This window comes from Anomaloglossus baeobatrachus (genome assembly GCF_048569485.1).
Source record: "Anomaloglossus baeobatrachus isolate aAnoBae1 chromosome 9 unlocalized genomic scaffold, aAnoBae1.hap1 SUPER_9_unloc_5, whole genome shotgun sequence".
Lineage (NCBI taxonomy): Eukaryota > Metazoa > Chordata > Amphibia > Anura > Aromobatidae > Anomaloglossus > Anomaloglossus baeobatrachus.
In genome coordinates, this window is record NW_027441823.1 from 303,572 (window position 1) to 321,880 (window position 18,309).

At 48.6% G+C, this 18,309-nt stretch overlaps 10 non-coding genes and 1 pseudogene across 10 annotated transcripts; all 11 read right to left on the minus strand.

Moving 5' to 3' along the window:
* Window positions 1–1,060: 1,060 nt before the first annotated feature.
* Window positions 1,061–1,251, minus strand: LOC142259987 (U2 spliceosomal RNA). Its single transcript, XR_012728326.1, has one exon. It is a non-coding gene; the product is annotated as a U2 spliceosomal RNA (small nuclear RNA).
* A 1,117-nt stretch (window positions 1,252–2,368) lies between these two features.
* LOC142259988 (U2 spliceosomal RNA) lies at window positions 2,369–2,559 on the minus strand. The gene has a single exon (XR_012728327.1). It is a non-coding gene; the product is annotated as a U2 spliceosomal RNA (small nuclear RNA).
* Window positions 2,560–3,676: 1,117 nt separating this feature from the next.
* Window positions 3,677–3,867, minus strand: LOC142259989 (U2 spliceosomal RNA). Its single transcript, XR_012728328.1, has one exon. It is a non-coding gene; the product is annotated as a U2 spliceosomal RNA (small nuclear RNA).
* Window positions 3,868–4,984: 1,117 nt separating this feature from the next.
* Window positions 4,985–5,175, minus strand: LOC142259991 (U2 spliceosomal RNA). Its single transcript, XR_012728330.1, has one exon. It is a non-coding gene; the product is annotated as a U2 spliceosomal RNA (small nuclear RNA).
* Window positions 5,176–6,291: 1,116 nt separating this feature from the next.
* On the minus strand, window positions 6,292–6,482 carry LOC142259992 (U2 spliceosomal RNA). The gene has a single exon (XR_012728331.1). It is a non-coding gene; the product is annotated as a U2 spliceosomal RNA (small nuclear RNA).
* A 1,117-nt stretch (window positions 6,483–7,599) lies between these two features.
* Window positions 7,600–7,790, minus strand: LOC142259993 (U2 spliceosomal RNA). Its single transcript, XR_012728332.1, has one exon. It is a non-coding gene; the product is annotated as a U2 spliceosomal RNA (small nuclear RNA).
* A 1,117-nt stretch (window positions 7,791–8,907) lies between these two features.
* Window positions 8,908–9,098, minus strand: LOC142259994 (U2 spliceosomal RNA). The gene has a single exon (XR_012728333.1). It is a non-coding gene; the product is annotated as a U2 spliceosomal RNA (small nuclear RNA).
* A 1,117-nt stretch (window positions 9,099–10,215) lies between these two features.
* Window positions 10,216–10,406, minus strand: LOC142259995 (U2 spliceosomal RNA). The gene has a single exon (XR_012728334.1). It is a non-coding gene; the product is annotated as a U2 spliceosomal RNA (small nuclear RNA).
* Window positions 10,407–11,523: 1,117 nt separating this feature from the next.
* On the minus strand, window positions 11,524–11,714 carry LOC142259997 (U2 spliceosomal RNA). Its single transcript, XR_012728335.1, has one exon. It is a non-coding gene; the product is annotated as a U2 spliceosomal RNA (small nuclear RNA).
* Window positions 11,715–12,831: 1,117 nt separating this feature from the next.
* Window positions 12,832–13,022, minus strand: LOC142259998 (U2 spliceosomal RNA). The gene has a single exon (XR_012728336.1). It is a non-coding gene; the product is annotated as a U2 spliceosomal RNA (small nuclear RNA).
* A 1,117-nt stretch (window positions 13,023–14,139) lies between these two features.
* LOC142260274 (U2 spliceosomal RNA) lies at window positions 14,140–14,344 on the minus strand (annotated as a pseudogene).
* Window positions 14,345–18,309: the final 3,965 nt, after the last annotated feature.

Below are 18,309 nucleotides of genomic sequence, written 5' to 3' on the forward strand. Positions count from 1 at the left end.
GGAGAGAGAGCGAGAGGGAGACAAACCCACGCCTACACAAGACATTTTGTCACCCAAGCCAACCCTTGAAAAGGCTGCTTTGCAGAGCAAAAACAAGAAGAATGGTGCGTTTTGCAGCCGCCGCCCACTGCAATGAATCTGAATAACTCCTCCTTTAGGGCGCAAGCAACTCCCCTCCCCCTTGCAGTCTTTCCAATTCACGATACAAAAAGACGGACAGGACAGGTTGCCTGACTTTCCGTCACTGCCACCCTTTGCCATCCTTACCCGTAGAAAGCCCTTTCATCATCCCCAAACCCTAATCTTTTCCCTTTCCTTCCCAGCGCCCAAACCCTGCCCTCTGTACCTTTCTCACCACCCGCTTCCCTTCTCCTGTCATCCCCCTACCACCCGGGAAAAAAAGAGATTGCCCCCTCCTTCCACTAGCCCACCCTCCCACCCAAAGAACAACTTCTTCTGCGCAGCTTGTTTTCTAGGCAGCAGCGCTATTGTGATGTCATCGGGGGGCATTGTGACAAGCCGCCAGTGTTCCGTCTCTTCATGTTGTGCACTGTTCAAACCGAAAATACATCAACAGGCAGGCTACAGAAAAGCTTACTAACAAAGGTTAGAGAGGGGCTTTCTCAGAGGGCTTTTTACAGTTTGTCTATTCCCAATTAGCCGGTTTAGTATACTTAATGAAAGTACTAATTCTTTCATAGGCCGCCCATTCTTAGTATTTGACGTTCAGGTAACAACAGGTAACTTTATTTGGAGTGGAAGCAGAGAGATAACACCAGATGCCAATTGTAGATCCTCTCACACCTGTGGTCACTGCAGCATCTGACTCCACTTTGTCCAAAAGGGATCTATTCCATTCAATTACACATGATCTAGATTAGACTGACAACAAGATACTGCACGGGACATAGCAGAGTTGGTGAAGTTGAGTGGTGATGAGTTTGCTATTTGGATGAATAAAGCAAGTAAAAAGTGTGTTAGATAAAAATTCATTTCAATTCGCTAATCGGGCTAATATGAATCAGGTGAATCGAGTTCTGCTTTTGGAAACTGGGTTAAGAAGGGGTGCACCGTTCCTGGAGGTACTGCAATACCAGGTCAATGCGTGGAGTGGACAGAGCAAGCTCTTTTTCCATCTCCCTGTTCTAAAAATCCATTTAATATATGGTCCCCAGATAGGGGACGTATCAGATATTAAACTGATAAGAACAGATACTACACTTGATCTTAGCCAAAAGGCCGAGAAGCGATAACCAGAATTGGTTTGGGCCTCGAGTGGCACCCTGGCCTATGCCGGACACATCTTAGGGAGAGAGAGCGAGAGGGAGACAAACCCACGCCTACACAAGACATTTTGTCACCCAAGCCAACCCTTGAAAAGGCTGCTTTGCAGAGCAAAAACAAGAAGAATGGTGCGTTTTGCAGCCGCCGCCCACTGCAATGAATCTGAATAACTCCTCCTTTAGGGCGCAAGCAACTCCCCTCCCCCTTGCAGTCTTTCCAATTCACGATACAAAAAGACGGACAGGACAGGTTGCCTGACTTTCCGTCACTGCCACCCTTTGCCATCCTTACCCGTAGAAAGCCCTTTCATCATCCCCAAACCCTAATCTTTTCCCTTTCCTTCCCAGCCCCCAAACCCTGCCCTCTGTACCTTTCTCACCACCCGCTTCCCTTCTCCTGTCATCCCCCTACCACCCGGGAAAAAAAGAGATTGCCCCCTCCTTCCACTAGCCCACCCTCCCACCCAAAGAACAACTTCTTCTGCGCAGCTTGTTTTCTAGGCAGCAGCGCTATTGTGATGTCATCGGGGGGCATTGTGACAAGCCGCCAGTGTTCCGTCTCTTCATGTTGTGCACTGTTCAAACCGAAAATACATCAACAGGCAGGCTACAGAAAAGCTTACTAACAAAGGTTAGAGAGGGGCTTTCTCAGAGGGCTTTTTACAGTTTGTCTATTCCCAATTAGCCGGTTTAGTATACTTAATGAAAGTACTAATTCTTTCATAGGCCGCCCATTCTTAGTATTTGACGTTCAGGTAACAACAGGTAACTTTATTTGGAGTGGAAGCAGAGAGATAACACCAGATGCCAATTGTAGATCCTCTCACACCTGTGGTCACTGCAGCATCTGACTCCACTTTGTCCAAAAGGGATCTATTCCATTCAATTACACATGATCTAGATTAGACTGACAACAAGATACTGCACGGGACATAGCAGAGTTGGTGAAGTTGAGTGGTGATGAGTTTGCTATTTGGATGAATAAAGCAAGTAAAAAGTGTGTTAGATAAAAATTCATTTCAATTCGCTAATCGGGCTAATATGAATCAGGTGAATCGAGTTCTGCTTTTGGAAACTGGGTTAAGAAGGGGTGCACCGTTCCTGGAGGTACTGCAATACCAGGTCAATGCGTGGAGTGGACAGAGCAAGCTCTTTTTCCATCTCCCTGTTCTAAAAATCCATTTAATATATGGTCCCCAGATAGGGGACGTATCAGATATTAAACTGATAAGAACAGATACTACACTTGATCTTAGCCAAAAGGCCGAGAAGCGATAACCAGAATTGGTTTGGGCCTCGAGTGGCACCCTGGCCTATGCCGGACACATCTTAGGGAGAGAGAGCGAGAGGGAGACAAACCCACGCCTACACAAGACATTTTGTCACCCAAGCCAACCCTTGAAAAGGCTGCTTTGCAGAGCAAAAACAAGAAGAATGGTGCGTTTTGCAGCCGCCGCCCACTGCAATGAATCTGAATAACTCCTCCTTTAGGGCGCAAGCAACTCCCCTCCCCCTTGCAGTCTTTCCAATTCACGATACAAAAAGACGGACAGGACAGGTTGCCTGACTTTCCGTCACTGCCACCCTTTGCCATCCTTACCCGTAGAAAGCCCTTTCATCATCCCCAAACCCTAATCTTTTCCCTTTCCTTCCCAGCCCCCAAACCCTGCCCTCTGTACCTTTCTCACCACCCGCTTCCCTTCTCCTGTCATCCCCCTACCACCCGGGAAAAAAAGAGATTGCCCCCTCCTTCCACTAGCCCACCCTCCCACCCAAAGAACAACTTCTTCTGCGCAGCTTGTTTTCTAGGCAGCAGCGCTATTGTGATGTCATCGGGGGGCATTGTGACAAGCCGCCAGTGTTCCGTCTCTTCATGTTGTGCACTGTTCAAACCGAAAATACATCAACAGGCAGGCTACAGAAAAGCTTACTAACAAAGGTTAGAGAGGGGCTTTCTCAGAGGGCTTTTTACAGTTTGTCTATTCCCAATTAGCCGGTTTAGTATACTTAATGAAAGTACTAATTCTTTCATAGGCCGCCCATTCTTAGTATTTGACGTTCAGGTAACAACAGGTAACTTTATTTGGAGTGGAAGCAGAGAGATAACACCAGATGCCAATTGTAGATCCTCTCACACCTGTGGTCACTGCAGCATCTGACTCCACTTTGTCCAAAAGGGATCTATTCCATTCAATTACACATGATCTAGATTAGACTGACAACAAGATACTGCACGGGACATAGCAGAGTTGGTGAAGTTGAGTGGTGATGAGTTTGCTATTTGGATGAATAAAGCAAGTAAAAAGTGTGTTAGATAAAAATTCATTTCAATTCGCTAATCGGGCTAATATGAATCAGGTGAATCGAGTTCTGCTTTTGGAAACTGGGTTAAGAAGGGGTGCACCGTTCCTGGAGGTACTGCAATACCAGGTCAATGCGTGGAGTGGACAGAGCAAGCTCTTTTTCCATCTCCCTGTTCTAAAAATCCATTTAATATATGGTCCCCAGATAGGGGACGTATCAGATATTAAACTGATAAGAACAGATACTACACTTGATCTTAGCCAAAAGGCCGAGAAGCGATAACCAGAATTGGTTTGGGCCTCGAGTGGCACCCTGGCCTATGCCGGACACATCTTAGGGAGAGAGAGCGAGAGGGAGACAAACCCACGCCTACACAAGACATTTTGTCACCCAAGCCAACCCTTGAAAAGGCTGCTTTGCAGAGCAAAAACAAGAAGAATGGTGCGTTTTGCAGCCGCCGCCCACTGCAATGAATCTGAATAACTCCTCCTTTAGGGCGCAAGCAACTCCCCTCCCCCTTGCAGTCTTTCCAATTCACGATACAAAAAGACGGACAGGACAGGTTGCCTGACTTTCCGTCACTGCCACCCTTTGCCATCCTTACCCGTAGAAAGCCCTTTCATCATCCCCAAACCCTAATCTTTTCCCTTTCCTTCCCAGCCCCCAAACCCTGCCCTCTGTACCTTTCTCACCACCCGCTTCCCTTCTCCTGTCATCCCCCTACCACCCGGGAAAAAAAGAGATTGCCCCCTCCTTCCACTAGCCCACCCTCCCACCCAAAGAACAACTTCTTCTGCGCAGCTTGTTTTCTAGGCAGCAGCGCTATTGTGATGTCATCGGGGGGCATTGTGACAAGCCGCCAGTGTTCCGTCTCTTCATGTTGTGCACTGTTCAAACCGAAAATACATCAACAGGCAGGCTACAGAAAAGCTTACTAACAAAGGTTAGAGAGGGGCTTTCTCAGAGGGCTTTTTACAGTTTGTCTATTCCCAATTAGCCGGTTTAGTATACTTAATGAAAGTACTAATTCTTTCATAGGCCGCCCATTCTTAGTATTTGACGTTCAGGTAACAACAGGTAACTTTATTTGGAGTGGAAGCAGAGAGATAACACCAGATGCCAATTGTAGATCCTCTCACACCTGTGGTCACTGCAGCATCTGACTCCACTTTGTCCAAAAGGGATCTATTCCATTCAATTACACATGATCTAGATTAGACTGACAACAAGATACTGCACGGGACATAGCAGAGTTGGTGAAGTTGAGTGGTGATGAGTTTGCTATTTGGATGAATAAAGCAAGTAAAAAGTGTGTTAGATAAAAATTCATTTCAATTCGCTAATCGGGCTAATATGAATCAGGTGAATCGAGTTCTGCTTTTGGAAACTGGGTTAAGAAGGGGTGCACCGTTCCTGGAGGTACTGCAATACCAGGTCAATGCGTGGAGTGGACAGAGCAAGCTCTTTTTCCATCTCCCTGTTCTAAAAATCCATTTAATATATGGTCCCCAGATAGGGGACGTATCAGATATTAAACTGATAAGAACAGATACTACACTTGATCTTAGCCAAAAGGCCGAGAAGCGATAACCAGAATTGGTTTGGGCCTCGAGTGGCACCCTGGCCTATGCCGGACACATCTTAGGGAGAGAGAGCGAGAGGGAGACAAACCCACGCCTACACAAGACATTTTGTCACCCAAGCCAACCCTTGAAAAGGCTGCTTTGCAGAGCAAAAACAAGAAGAATGGTGCGTTTTGCAGCCGCCGCCCACTGCAATGAATCTGAATAACTCCTCCTTTAGGGCGCAAGCAACTCCCCTCCCCCTTGCAGTCTTTCCAATTCACGATACAAAAAGACGGACAGGACAGGTTGCCTGACTTTCCGTCACTGCCACCCTTTGCCATCCTTACCCGTAGAAAGCCCTTTCATCATCCCCAAACCCTAATCTTTTCCCTTTCCTTCCCAGCCCCCAAACCCTGCCCTCTGTACCTTTCTCACCACCCGCTTCCCTTCTCCTGTCATCCCCCTACCACCCGGAAAAAAAGAGATTGCCCCCTCCTTCCACTAGCCCACCCTCCCACCCAAAGAACAACTTCTTCTGCGCAGCTTGTTTTCTAGGCAGCAGCGCTATTGTGATGTCATCGGGGGGCATTGTGACAAGCCGCCAGTGTTCCGTCTCTTCATGTTGTGCACTGTTCAAACCGAAAATACATCAACAGGCAGGCTACAGAAAAGCTTACTAACAAAGGTTAGAGAGGGGCTTTCTCAGAGGGCTTTTTACAGTTTGTCTATTCCCAATTAGCCGGTTTAGTATACTTAATGAAAGTACTAATTCTTTCATAGGCCGCCCATTCTTAGTATTTGACGTTCAGGTAACAACAGGTAACTTTATTTGGAGTGGAAGCAGAGAGATAACACCAGATGCCAATTGTAGATCCTCTCACACCTGTGGTCACTGCAGCATCTGACTCCACTTTGTCCAAAAGGGATCTATTCCATTCAATTACACATGATCTAGATTAGACTGACAACAAGATACTGCACGGGACATAGCAGAGTTGGTGAAGTTGAGTGGTGATGAGTTTGCTATTTGGATGAATAAAGCAAGTAAAAAGTGTGTTAGATAAAAATTCATTTCAATTCGCTAATCGGGCTAATATGAATCAGGTGAATCGAGTTCTGCTTTTGGAAACTGGGTTAAGAAGGGGTGCACCGTTCCTGGAGGTACTGCAATACCAGGTCAATGCGTGGAGTGGACAGAGCAAGCTCTTTTTCCATCTCCCTGTTCTAAAAATCCATTTAATATATGGTCCCCAGATAGGGGACGTATCAGATATTAAACTGATAAGAACAGATACTACACTTGATCTTAGCCAAAAGGCCGAGAAGCGATAACCAGAATTGGTTTGGGCCTCGAGTGGCACCCTGGCCTATGCCGGACACATCTTAGGGAGAGAGAGCGAGAGGGAGACAAACCCACGCCTACACAAGACATTTTGTCACCCAAGCCAACCCTTGAAAAGGCTGCTTTGCAGAGCAAAAACAAGAAGAATGGTGCGTTTTGCAGCCGCCGCCCACTGCAATGAATCTGAATAACTCCTCCTTTAGGGCGCAAGCAACTCCCCTCCCACTTGCAGTCTTTCCAATTCACGATACAAAAAGACGGACAGGACAGGTTGCCTGACTTTCCGTCACTGCCACCCTTTGCCATCCTTACCCGTAGAAAGCCCTTTCATCATCCCCAAACCCTAATCTTTTCCCTTTCCTTCCCAGCCCCCAAACCCTGCCCTCTGTACCTTTCTCACCACCCGCTTCCCTTCTCCTGTCATCCCCCTACCACCCGGGAAAAAAAGAGATTGCCCCCTCCTTCCACTAGCCCACCCTCCCACCCAAAGAACAACTTCTTCTGCGCAGCTTGTTTTCTAGGCAGCAGCGCTATTGTGATGTCATCGGGGGGCATTGTGACAAGCCGCCAGTGTTCCGTCTCTTCATGTTGTGCACTGTTCAAACCGAAAATACATCAACAGGCAGGCTACAGAAAAGCTTACTAACAAAGGTTAGAGAGGGGCTTTCTCAGAGGGCTTTTTACAGTTTGTCTATTCCCAATTAGCCGGTTTAGTATACTTAATGAAAGTACTAATTCTTTCATAGGCCGCCCATTCTTAGTATTTGACGTTCAGGTAACAACAGGTAACTTTATTTGGAGTGGAAGCAGAGAGATAACACCAGATGCCAATTGTAGATCCTCTCACACCTGTGGTCACTGCAGCATCTGACTCCACTTTGTCCAAAAGGGATCTATTCCATTCAATTACACATGATCTAGATTAGACTGACAACAAGATACTGCACGGGACATAGCAGAGTTGGTGAAGTTGAGTGGTGATGAGTTTGCTATTTGGATGAATAAAGCAAGTAAAAAGTGTGTTAGATAAAAATTCATTTCAATTCGCTAATCGGGCTAATATGAATCAGGTGAATCGAGTTCTGCTTTTGGAAACTGGGTTAAGAAGGGGTGCACCGTTCCTGGAGGTACTGCAATACCAGGTCAATGCGTGGAGTGGACAGAGCAAGCTCTTTTTCCATCTCCCTGTTCTAAAAATCCATTTAATATATGGTCCCCAGATAGGGGACGTATCAGATATTAAACTGATAAGAACAGATACTACACTTGATCTTAGCCAAAAGGCCGAGAAGCGATAACCAGAATTGGTTTGGGCCTCGAGTGGCACCCTGGCCTATGCCGGACACATCTTAGGGAGAGAGAGCGAGAGGGAGACAAACCCACGCCTACACAAGACATTTTGTCACCCAAGCCAACCCTTGAAAAGGCTGCTTTGCAGAGCAAAAACAAGAAGAATGGTGCGTTTTGCAGCCGCCGCCCACTGCAATGAATCTGAATAACTCCTCCTTTAGGGCGCAAGCAACTCCCCTCCCCCTTGCAGTCTTTCCAATTCACGATACAAAAAGACGGACAGGACAGGTTGCCTGACTTTCCGTCACTGCCACCCTTTGCCATCCTTACCCGTAGAAAGCCCTTTCATCATCCCCAAACCCTAATCTTTTCCCTTTCCTTCCCAGCCCCCAAACCCTGCCCTCTGTACCTTTCTCACCACCCGCTTCCCTTCTCCTGTCATCCCCCTACCACCCGGGAAAAAAAGAGATTGCCCCCTCCTTCCACTAGCCCACCCTCCCACCCAAAGAACAACTTCTTCTGCGCAGCTTGTTTTCTAGGCAGCAGCGCTATTGTGATGTCATCGGGGGGCATTGTGACAAGCCGCCAGTGTTCCGTCTCTTCATGTTGTGCACTGTTCAAACCGAAAATACATCAACAGGCAGGCTACAGAAAAGCTTACTAACAAAGGTTAGAGAGGGGCTTTCTCAGAGGGCTTTTTACAGTTTGTCTATTCCCAATTAGCCGGTTTAGTATACTTAATGAAAGTACTAATTCTTTCATAGGCCGCCCATTCTTAGTATTTGACGTTCAGGTAACAACAGGTAACTTTATTTGGAGTGGAAGCAGAGAGATAACACCAGATGCCAATTGTAGATCCTCTCACACCTGTGGTCACTGCAGCATCTGACTCCACTTTGTCCAAAAGGGATCTATTCCATTCAATTACACATGATCTAGATTAGACTGACAACAAGATACTGCACGGGACATAGCAGAGTTGGTGAAGTTGAGTGGTGATGAGTTTGCTATTTGGATGAATAAAGCAAGTAAAAAGTGTGTTAGATAAAAATTCATTTCAATTCGCTAATCGGGCTAATATGAATCAGGTGAATCAAGTTCTGCTTTTGGAAACTGGGTTAAGAAGGGGTGCACCGTTCCTGGAGGTACTGCAATACCAGGTCAATGCGTGGAGTGGACAGAGCAAGCTCTTTTTCCATCTCCCTGTTCTAAAAATCCATTTAATATATGGTCCCCAGATAGGGGACGTATCAGATATTAAACTGATAAGAACAGATACTACACTTGATCTTAGCCAAAAGGCCGAGAAGCGATAACCAGAATTGGTTTGGGCCTCGAGTGGCACCCTGGCCTATGCCGGACACATCTTAGGGAGAGAGAGCGAGAGGGAGACAAACCCACGCCTACACAAGACATTTTGTCACCCAAGCCAACCCTTGAAAAGGCTGCTTTGCAGAGCAAAAACAAGAAGAATGGTGCGTTTTGCAGCCGCCGCCCACTGCAATGAATCTGAATAACTCCTCCTTTAGGGCGCAAGCAACTCCCCTCCCCCTTGCAGTCTTTCCAATTCACGATACAAAAAGACGGACAGGACAGGTTGCCTGACTTTCCGTCACTGCCACCCTTTGCCATCCTTACCCGTAGAAAGCCCTTTCATCATCCCCAAACCCTAATCTTTTCCCTTTCCTTCCCAGCCCCCAAACCCTGCCCTCTGTACCTTTCTCACCACCCGCTTCCCTTCTCCTGTCATCCCCCTACCACCCGGGAAAAAAAGAGATTGCCCCCTCCTTCCACTAGCCCACCCTCCCACCCAAAGAACAACTTCTTCTGCGCAGCTTGTTTTCTAGGCAGCAGCGCTATTGTGATGTCATCGGGGGGCATTGTGACAAGCCGCCAGTGTTCCGTCTCTTCATGTTGTGCACTGTTCAAACCGAAAATACATCAACAGGCAGGCTACAGAAAAGCTTACTAACAAAGGTTAGAGAGGGGCTTTCTCAGAGGGCTTTTTACAGTTTGTCTATTCCCAATTAGCCGGTTTAGTATACTTAATGAAAGTACTAATTCTTTCATAGGCCGCCCATTCTTAGTATTTGACGTTCAGGTAACAACAGGTAACTTTATTTGGAGTGGAAGCAGAGAGATAACACCAGATGCCAATTGTAGATCCTCTCACACCTGTGGTCACTGCAGCATCTGACTCCACTTTGTCCAAAAGGGATCTATTCCATTCAATTACACATGATCTAGATTAGACTGACAACAAGATACTGCACGGGACATAGCAGAGTTGGTGAAGTTGAGTGGTGATGAGTTTGCTATTTGGATGAATAAAGCAAGTAAAAAGTGTGTTAGATAAAAATTCATTTCAATTCGCTAATCGGGCTAATATGAATCAGGTGAATCGAGTTCTGCTTTTGGAAACTGGGTTAAGAAGGGGTGCACCGTTCCTGGAGGTACTGCAATACCAGGTCAATGCGTGGAGTGGACAGAGCAAGCTCTTTTTCCATCTCCCTGTTCTAAAAATCCATTTAATATATGGTCCCCAGATAGGGGACGTATCAGATATTAAACTGATAAGAACAGATACTACACTTGATCTTAGCCAAAAGGCCGAGAAGCGATAACCAGAATTGGTTTGGGCCTCGAGTGGCACCCTGGCCTATGCCGGACACATCTTAGGGAGAGAGAGCGAGAGGGAGACAAACCCACGCCTACACAAGACATTTTGTCACCCAAGCCAACCCTTGAAAAGGCTGCTTTGCAGAGCAAAAACAAGAAGAATGGTGCGTTTTGCAGCCGCCGCCCACTGCAATGAATCTGAATAACTCCTCCTTTAGGGCGCAAGCAACTCCCCTCCCCCTTGCAGTCTTTCCAATTCACGATACAAAAAGACGGACAGGACAGGTTGCCTGACTTTCCGTCACTGCCACCCTTTGCCATCCTTACCCGTAGAAAGCCCTTTCATCATCCCCAAACCCTAATCTTTTCCCTTTCCTTCCCAGCCCCCAAACCCTGCCCTCTGTACCTTTCTCACCACCCGCTTCCCTTCTCCTGTCATCCCCCTACCACCCGGGAAAAAAAGAGATTGCCCCCTCCTTCCACTAGCCCACCCTCCCACCCAAAGAACAACTTCTTCTGCGCAGCTTGTTTTCTAGGCAGCAGCGCTATTGTGATGTCATCGGGGGGCATTGTGACAAGCCGCCAGTGTTCCGTCTCTTCATGTTGTGCACTGTTCAAACCGAAAATACATCAACAGGCAGGCTACAGAAAAGCTTACTAACAAAGGTTAGAGAGGGGCTTTCTCAGAGGGCTTTTTACAGTTTGTCTATTCCCAATTAGCCGGTTTAGTATACTTAATGAAAGTACTAATTCTTTCATAGGCCGCCCATTCTTAGTATTTGACGTTCAGGTAACAACAGGTAACTTTATTTGGAGTGGAAGCAGAGAGATAACACCAGATGCCAATTGTAGATCCTCTCACACCTGTGGTCACTGCAGCATCTGACTCCACTTTGTCCAAAAGGGATCTATTCCATTCAATTACACATGATCTAGATTAGACTGACAACAAGATACTGCACGGGACATAGCAGAGTTGGTGAAGTTGAGTGGTGATGAGTTTGCTATTTGGATGAATAAAGCAAGTAAAAAGTGTGTTAGATAAAAATTCATTTCAATTCGCTAATCGGGCTAATATGAATCAGGTGAATCGAGTTCTGCTTTTGGAAACTGGGTTAAGAAGGGGTGCACCGTTCCTGGAGGTACTGCAATACCAGGTCAATGCGTGGAGTGGACAGAGCAAGCTCTTTTTCCATCTCCCTGTTCTAAAAATCCATTTAATATATGGTCCCCAGATAGGGGACGTATCAGATATTAAACTGATAAGAACAGATACTACACTTGATCTTAGCCAAAAGGCCGAGAAGCGATAACCAGAATTGGTTTGGGCCTCGAGTGGCACCCTGGCCTATGCCGGACACATCTTAGGGAGAGAGAGCGAGAGGGAGACAAACCCACGCCTACACAAGACATTTTGTCACCCAAGCCAACCCTTGAAAAGGCTGCTTTGCAGAGCAAAAACAAGAAGAATGGTGCGTTTTGCAGCCGCCGCCCACTGCAATGAATCTGAATAACTCCTCCTTTAGGGCGCAAGCAACTCCCCTCCCCCTTGCAGTCTTTCCAATTCACGATACAAAAAGACGGACAGGACAGGTTGCCTGACTTTCCGTCACTGCCACCCTTTGCCATCCTTACCCGTAGAAAGCCCTTTCATCATCCCCAAACCCTAATCTTTTCCCTTTCCTTCCCAGCCCCCAAACCCTGCCCTCTGTACCTTTCTCACCACCCGCTTCCCTTCTCCTGTCATCCCCCTACCACCCGGGAAAAAAAGAGATTGCCCCCTCCTTCCACTAGCCCACCCTCCCACCCAAAGAACAACTTCTTCTGCGCAGCTTGTTTTCTAGGCAGCAGCGCTATTGTGATGTCATCGGGGGGCATTGTGACAAGCCGCCAGTGTTCCGTCTCTTCATGTTGTGCACTGTTCAAACCGAAAATACATCAACAGGCAGGCTACAGAAAAGCTTACTAACAAAGGTTAGAGAGGGGCTTTCTCAGAGGGCTTTTTACAGTTTGTCTATTCCCAATTAGCCGGTTTAGTATACTTAATGAAAGTACTAATTCTTTCATAGGCCGCCCATTCTTAGTATTTGACGTTCAGGTAACAACAGGTAACTTTATTTGGAGTGGAAGCAGAGAGATAACACCAGATGCCAATTGTAGATCCTCTCACACCTGTGGTCACTGCAGCATCTGACTCCACTTTGTCCAAAAGGGATCTATTCCATTCAATTACACATGATCTAGATTAGACTGACAACAAGATACTGCACGGGACATAGCAGAGTTGGTGAAGTTGAGTGGTGATGAGTTTGCTATTTGGATGAATAAAGCAAGTAAAAAGTGTGTTAGATAAAAATTCATTTCAATTCGCTAATCGGGCTAATATGAATCAGGTGAATCGAGTTCTGCTTTTGGAAACTGGGTTAAGAAGGGGTGCACCGTTCCTGGAGGTACTGCAATACCAGGTCAATGCGTGGAGTGGACAGAGCAAGCTCTTTTTCCATCTCCCTGTTCTAAAAATCCATTTAATATATGGTCCCCAGATAGGGGACGTATCAGATATTAAACTGATAAGAACAGATACTACACTTGATCTTAGCCAAAAGGCCGAGAAGCGATAACCAGAATTGGTTTGGGCCTCGAGTGGCACCCTGGCCTATGCCGGACACATCTTAGGGAGAGAGAGCGAGAGGGAGACAAACCCACGCCTACACAAGACATTTTGTCACCCAAGCCAACCCTTGAAAAGGCTGCTTTGCAGAGCAAAAACAAGAAGAATGGTGCGTTTTGCAGCCGCCGCCCACTGCAATGAATCTGAATAACTCCTCCTTTAGGGCGCAAGCAACTCCCCTCCCCCTTGCAGTCTTTCCAATTCACGATACAAAAAGACGGACAGGACAGGTTGCCTGACTTTCCGTCACTGCCACCCTTTGCCATCCTTACCCGTAGAAAGCCCTTTCATCATCCCCAAACCCTAATCTTTTCCCTTTCCTTCCCAGCCCCCAAACCCTGCCCTCTGTACCTTTCTCACCACCCGCTTCCCTTCTCCTGTCATCCCCCTACCACCCGGGAAAAAAAGAGATTGCCCCCTCCTTCCACTAGCCCACCCTCCCACCCAAAGAACAACTTCTTCTGCGCAGCTTGTTTTCTAGGCAGCAGCGCTATTGTGATGTCATCAGGGGGCATTGTGACAAGCCGCCAGTGTTCCGTCTCTTCATGTTGTGCACTGTTCAAACCGAAAATACATCAACAGGCAGGCTACAGAAAAGCTTACTAACAAAGGTTAGAGAGGGGCTTTCTCAGAGGGCTTTTTACAGTTTGTCTATTCCCAATTAGCCGGTTTAGTATACTTAATGAAAGTACTAATTCTTTCATAGGCTGCCCATTCTTAGTATTTGACGTTCAGGTAACAACAGGTAACTTTATTTGGAGTGGAAGCAGAGAGATAACACCAGATGCCAATTGTAGATCCTCTCACACCTGTGGTCACTGCAGCATCTGACTCCACTTTGTCCAAAAGGGATCTATTCCATTCAATTACACATGATCTAGATTAGACTGACAACAAGATACTGCACGGGACATAGCAGAGTTGGTGAAGTTGAGTGGTGATGAGTTTGCTATTTGGATGAATAAAGCAAGTAAAAAGTGTGTTAGATAAAAATTCATTTCAATTCGCTAATCGGGCTAATATGAATCAGGTGAATCGAGTTCTGCTTTTGGAAACTGGGTTAAGAAGGGGTGCACCGTTCCTGGAGGTACTGCAATACCAGGTCAATGCGTGGAGTGGACAGAGCAAGCTCTTTTTCCATCTCCCTGTTCTAAAAATCCATTTAATATATGGTCCCCAGATAGGGGACGTATCAGATATTAAACTGATAAGAACAGATTTTTTGATTTAACAGCATCTTTATTATCATGCACTATTCACAAAAAGGTAACAAACCGTGTACAGTGCCGCAGCCCCGTACACACAGAAATATACAATCCTTCTTACATAGCCATAGAGTACGACGCACTAAACTATACATCACGCTCCTATGCTTATCCATAACACTCAAGCTGAAAGAAAAAGTTAGACAATAAATAACGACGAACCGGCGATTGGGGGATGGGGGTAGGGGAAAAGGGGATAGGGTGGGGAAATCACAGGCCCGAAGCTTTATTGAAAGACGCACATAACGGGAAAAGGAGGGAGGGGGCATGGAAGAGGTCTAAACCTCCTCCTCGGCGCTGTCGTCCGGACTGTCCATGATGGAATAGTCTCTGAGCAGGCTGTGGATCAGCCTGCGGCAATCCTGGATAGACATCCTCTCCCTCTTCAAGATGAGCCGGTTCCTGGCGACCCAAATAGCGTCCTTAAAGCAGTTCATAAGGCGCCAAGCCTCCTGGATGGCTCCAACGGTGTGAGTCCCAGGGAAGAGTCCATAAAGTACGGAATGGTACGATAGGCTCCCTCTGGGGACGGAGTTCCTCAGGTCATCCTCCAGGGCGACCAACAGGCGCTGTGCGAAACGGCAGTCCCAAAAGGCGTGCAGCGATGTTTCCTCCACGAAGGGGCACCTTGGGCAGTACCGGGTTTTGCACAGGTTCCGGGCGTGCATGAATGACCGGACGGGCAGTCCGCCCTGTATCGCCATCCATGACAAGTCCTTGTGCCCGTTGGTCAATCCAGCCGATGACACGTTTGTCCAAACAGTCTCCAGTGTGTCGTGATGAAGTCCTGGAATGTTCTCCATTTCGTCCTTGGCTCTGATGAGTTTGTGGATAGTCTTTGGCTTCCACAAATCAGGCTTGAGTCCCTCCAGTTGGTGTTCCCTCACAAACCGAACCACGTCTCCGTAGAACCATGGCGCCGTCCAGTTGTAGGGGAAGGAGCTGTCCCACTTGTCCCAGCCTAACCGTCTCCAAAGGGGGAGCAGGAAGAAGCGAGACATGGACCCACCCGCGGAACCTCTCTTGACTCGCAGAGTTCGGCGAACGCAGTCACATACGAAGGAGGATCGCAGGAGGGTGGGGATATCGGGTACGCCCTTCCCACCCTTGCGAGGATCCTTGTACATGATGCTCCGCTTTACTCTGTCCATCTTGGATCCCCAGACAAAACGAAACACCGTCCTGGTAATGGCCCTGCACACGGTGGCAAGGGGGGGCCAGGCCTGGGCCGTGTACTGCAGCACGGGCAGTACCTCGTTACGCAGGACCAGTGCTTTGCCCTCACAGGTGAGGCGTCTGAGGCTCCACAGACCGATCCGTTGGGTGATCTTGGTCAAGCGTTCCTCCCAGGACTTGAGGGCTGCTCCTTCCTTCCCGAACCAGACTCCAAGAACCTTGATGAAATCCGTCTGGATGCTGAAAGGGAAGGGGGCGGAAGAGGCCGGCTGCCAGTCCCCGAAGAGCATGGCTTCCGACTTCCCGCAGTTGACTTTGGCTCCCGAAGCCCGTCCGAAGGTCTCACAGGTCTGGACGAGGGTGTCAACTGAGCGCCGGTCCGCGCAGAAGACGGTCACGTCGTCCATGTAGAGCGAGCACTTGACCTCGAAGCGATCTGGTCCTGGTGCGGTGATCCCTCTGATCTCTCCATTCCGCCGGATAGCCTCTGCAAAGAGTTCTATAACACAAACAAAAAGAAGAGGTGACAGAGGGCAGCCTTGTCTGACCCCTGAGAGGACCGGGAAGGGGTCAGTCTTCCAGCCGTTTACCAACACCGAGCTGTGAATATCAAAATACATTAGTTGGACATACAAACAAAACATGTTACCCAAACCTAACCTGTGCAGAGCTTTGCCCAGGAACTCATGGGAAACACGGTCGAAGGCCTTTTCCTGATCCAACGAGATCAGGGAAGCGTGCACCCGGCGGGCCTTGATGTACTCGACCGTGTCCCGCATGAGAGCCAGGCTGTCTGCGATGCGACGTCCGGGGATGCCGCAGGTCTGATCCGGGTGGATGATCCGTCCAATAACCGTCTTCAGTCTCGTTGCCATCGTCTTGGCCAGGATCTTGTAGTCGACGTTCAGAAGGGTGATGGGACGCCAATTCTTCAGGTCGCACCTCTCTCCTTTGCGCTTGTACAGGATCGTGACCATTCCTTCCCTCAGAGATGGAGGCATTCTGCCCTCCACCACCATCTCCTCATACAGCCCTAACAGGTCCGGACAGATTAGGTCTCCCAGTGCTACATAGAGCTCTGCTGGGAGGCCGTCACTGCCCGGTGTCCTGCCAGAACTAAAGGATTTGGCGGCCGAGAGCAGCTCGTCCACCGTCAGAGGAACGTCCATGGCCGCCGCGTCTGCAGGGTCAAGATGGTTAGTGATACCTGACAGGAACTTATCGGCGGCCTCGGGGTCAGTAGTCTTGCGGGCGTAGAGTTCGCTGTAGAAGTCGCTGACGACCTTCATCACATTCTCTTTCCCGCGTCGCATGCTTCCACTCTCGTCTCGTAGTTCATTCATGGGCGTGTGACCGGCGTGGAGTTTCCTGAAAAAGAACGAGTTACATTTCTCACCCTTCTCCAGGTTCTCCACTTTGGAACGGAAGACAATTCGCTCGGACTCCTCCTCGAAGTGCCTTTTCAGGCTCCTCTTAGTCTCCTCCAGCTCCTCTCTCACGTCCCAGCCGCATCGAAGAAGGTCCTGCAGGGAACGCAGCTCACGCTGGAGTCTCCTGAAGTCCCTCCTCTTCAGACACACCTGTTGTTGACTCTTTGCCTGAAAGAAGAAACGGAACTCGAGTTTAACGTATTCCCACCAGTCAGAAACAGACTGGAAGCCCGCCTTGTAGGCCCGCCACGTGGAGTAGGCAGCTCTAAGCTCCTCCAGAATCTCACCCTTTTCCAGCAGAGAGCAGTTCAGCTTCCAGGAGCCCGGGCCAATGGGGAAGCCATGGCCCAGCACACCTTGAAAGTGAATGGCTCTGTGGTCAGAGAAGAAGCAGGGGACCATCGAGTGCCCACTCCGCCCAACCGCCCGAGAGGTAAACACAAAGTCAATCCTGGAACGCAGCGAGCCATCGGATCGGCACCATGAATAGTTCACGGATCCGTGTCCGATGGAGCCAACAACGTCCACAAGAGAGGCTTCGGTCACCATCTCAATGAGCAGTTTGGATGTGACGTCCAACTTGGCAGCCGTTCCAGAACTGCGTCCATCCTCCTCAATCGGGCAGTTGAAATCCCCGGCCATCACTACCGTCCTGGCGGTAGCGAGCTGAGGGCGCAGGGCTTGGAGGAGCTCCAGTCGATCGCTCTTCACAGGAGAAGCATACACATTGATGAACCTGACAGGTTCTCCCGCCCAGGTGCCATCCACGAGCAGTAACCTGCCGCAGACGATTTCCTGAACAGAGTCCAATGTGAAGGCGCTTCCCCTGATCAGCACGGCGACCCCCGCGGACCTACAGTCGCCCCCGCCAGACCAGTAGGATGGGCCATGGGTCCACTCCCTGGCCAGATGGTTGAAGGACCTAGAGGAGGGAAGGGAGCACTCCTGCAGGAAAAATGCATCACTAGACTGAGTGTTAAGGAACGCAAAAATTGTCTGACGTCGGAACTTGTCTCTGATGCTCCTAACATTAATGGAAAAGATGTTAATGTTAGCAGTCATTGGAGGAAAGAGAAAGTTAGAGCAGGCGGTGTGCCTTAGTTACCACTCCGGTCGGGCGGTTCTTCCTCTTTGGCACCTGCTGGTAAGGGTATCTCCAGCAGACCCTCTTCTTCTAGCTGATCGAACAGGGATGGTGCCTCAGTGGCTTCCGACTCCTCCATTTCTTCTTCGGCCACAAGGGACTCCACCATCTGCTCCAACACGTCCGGTTCTGGGAGGAGGCCATCCTCCTCTTCCTGGGGTGGATTGGGGTCCACAATGAACAGCTTGGAAGGTTCTGCGACAGGACTATCTTCCACCTT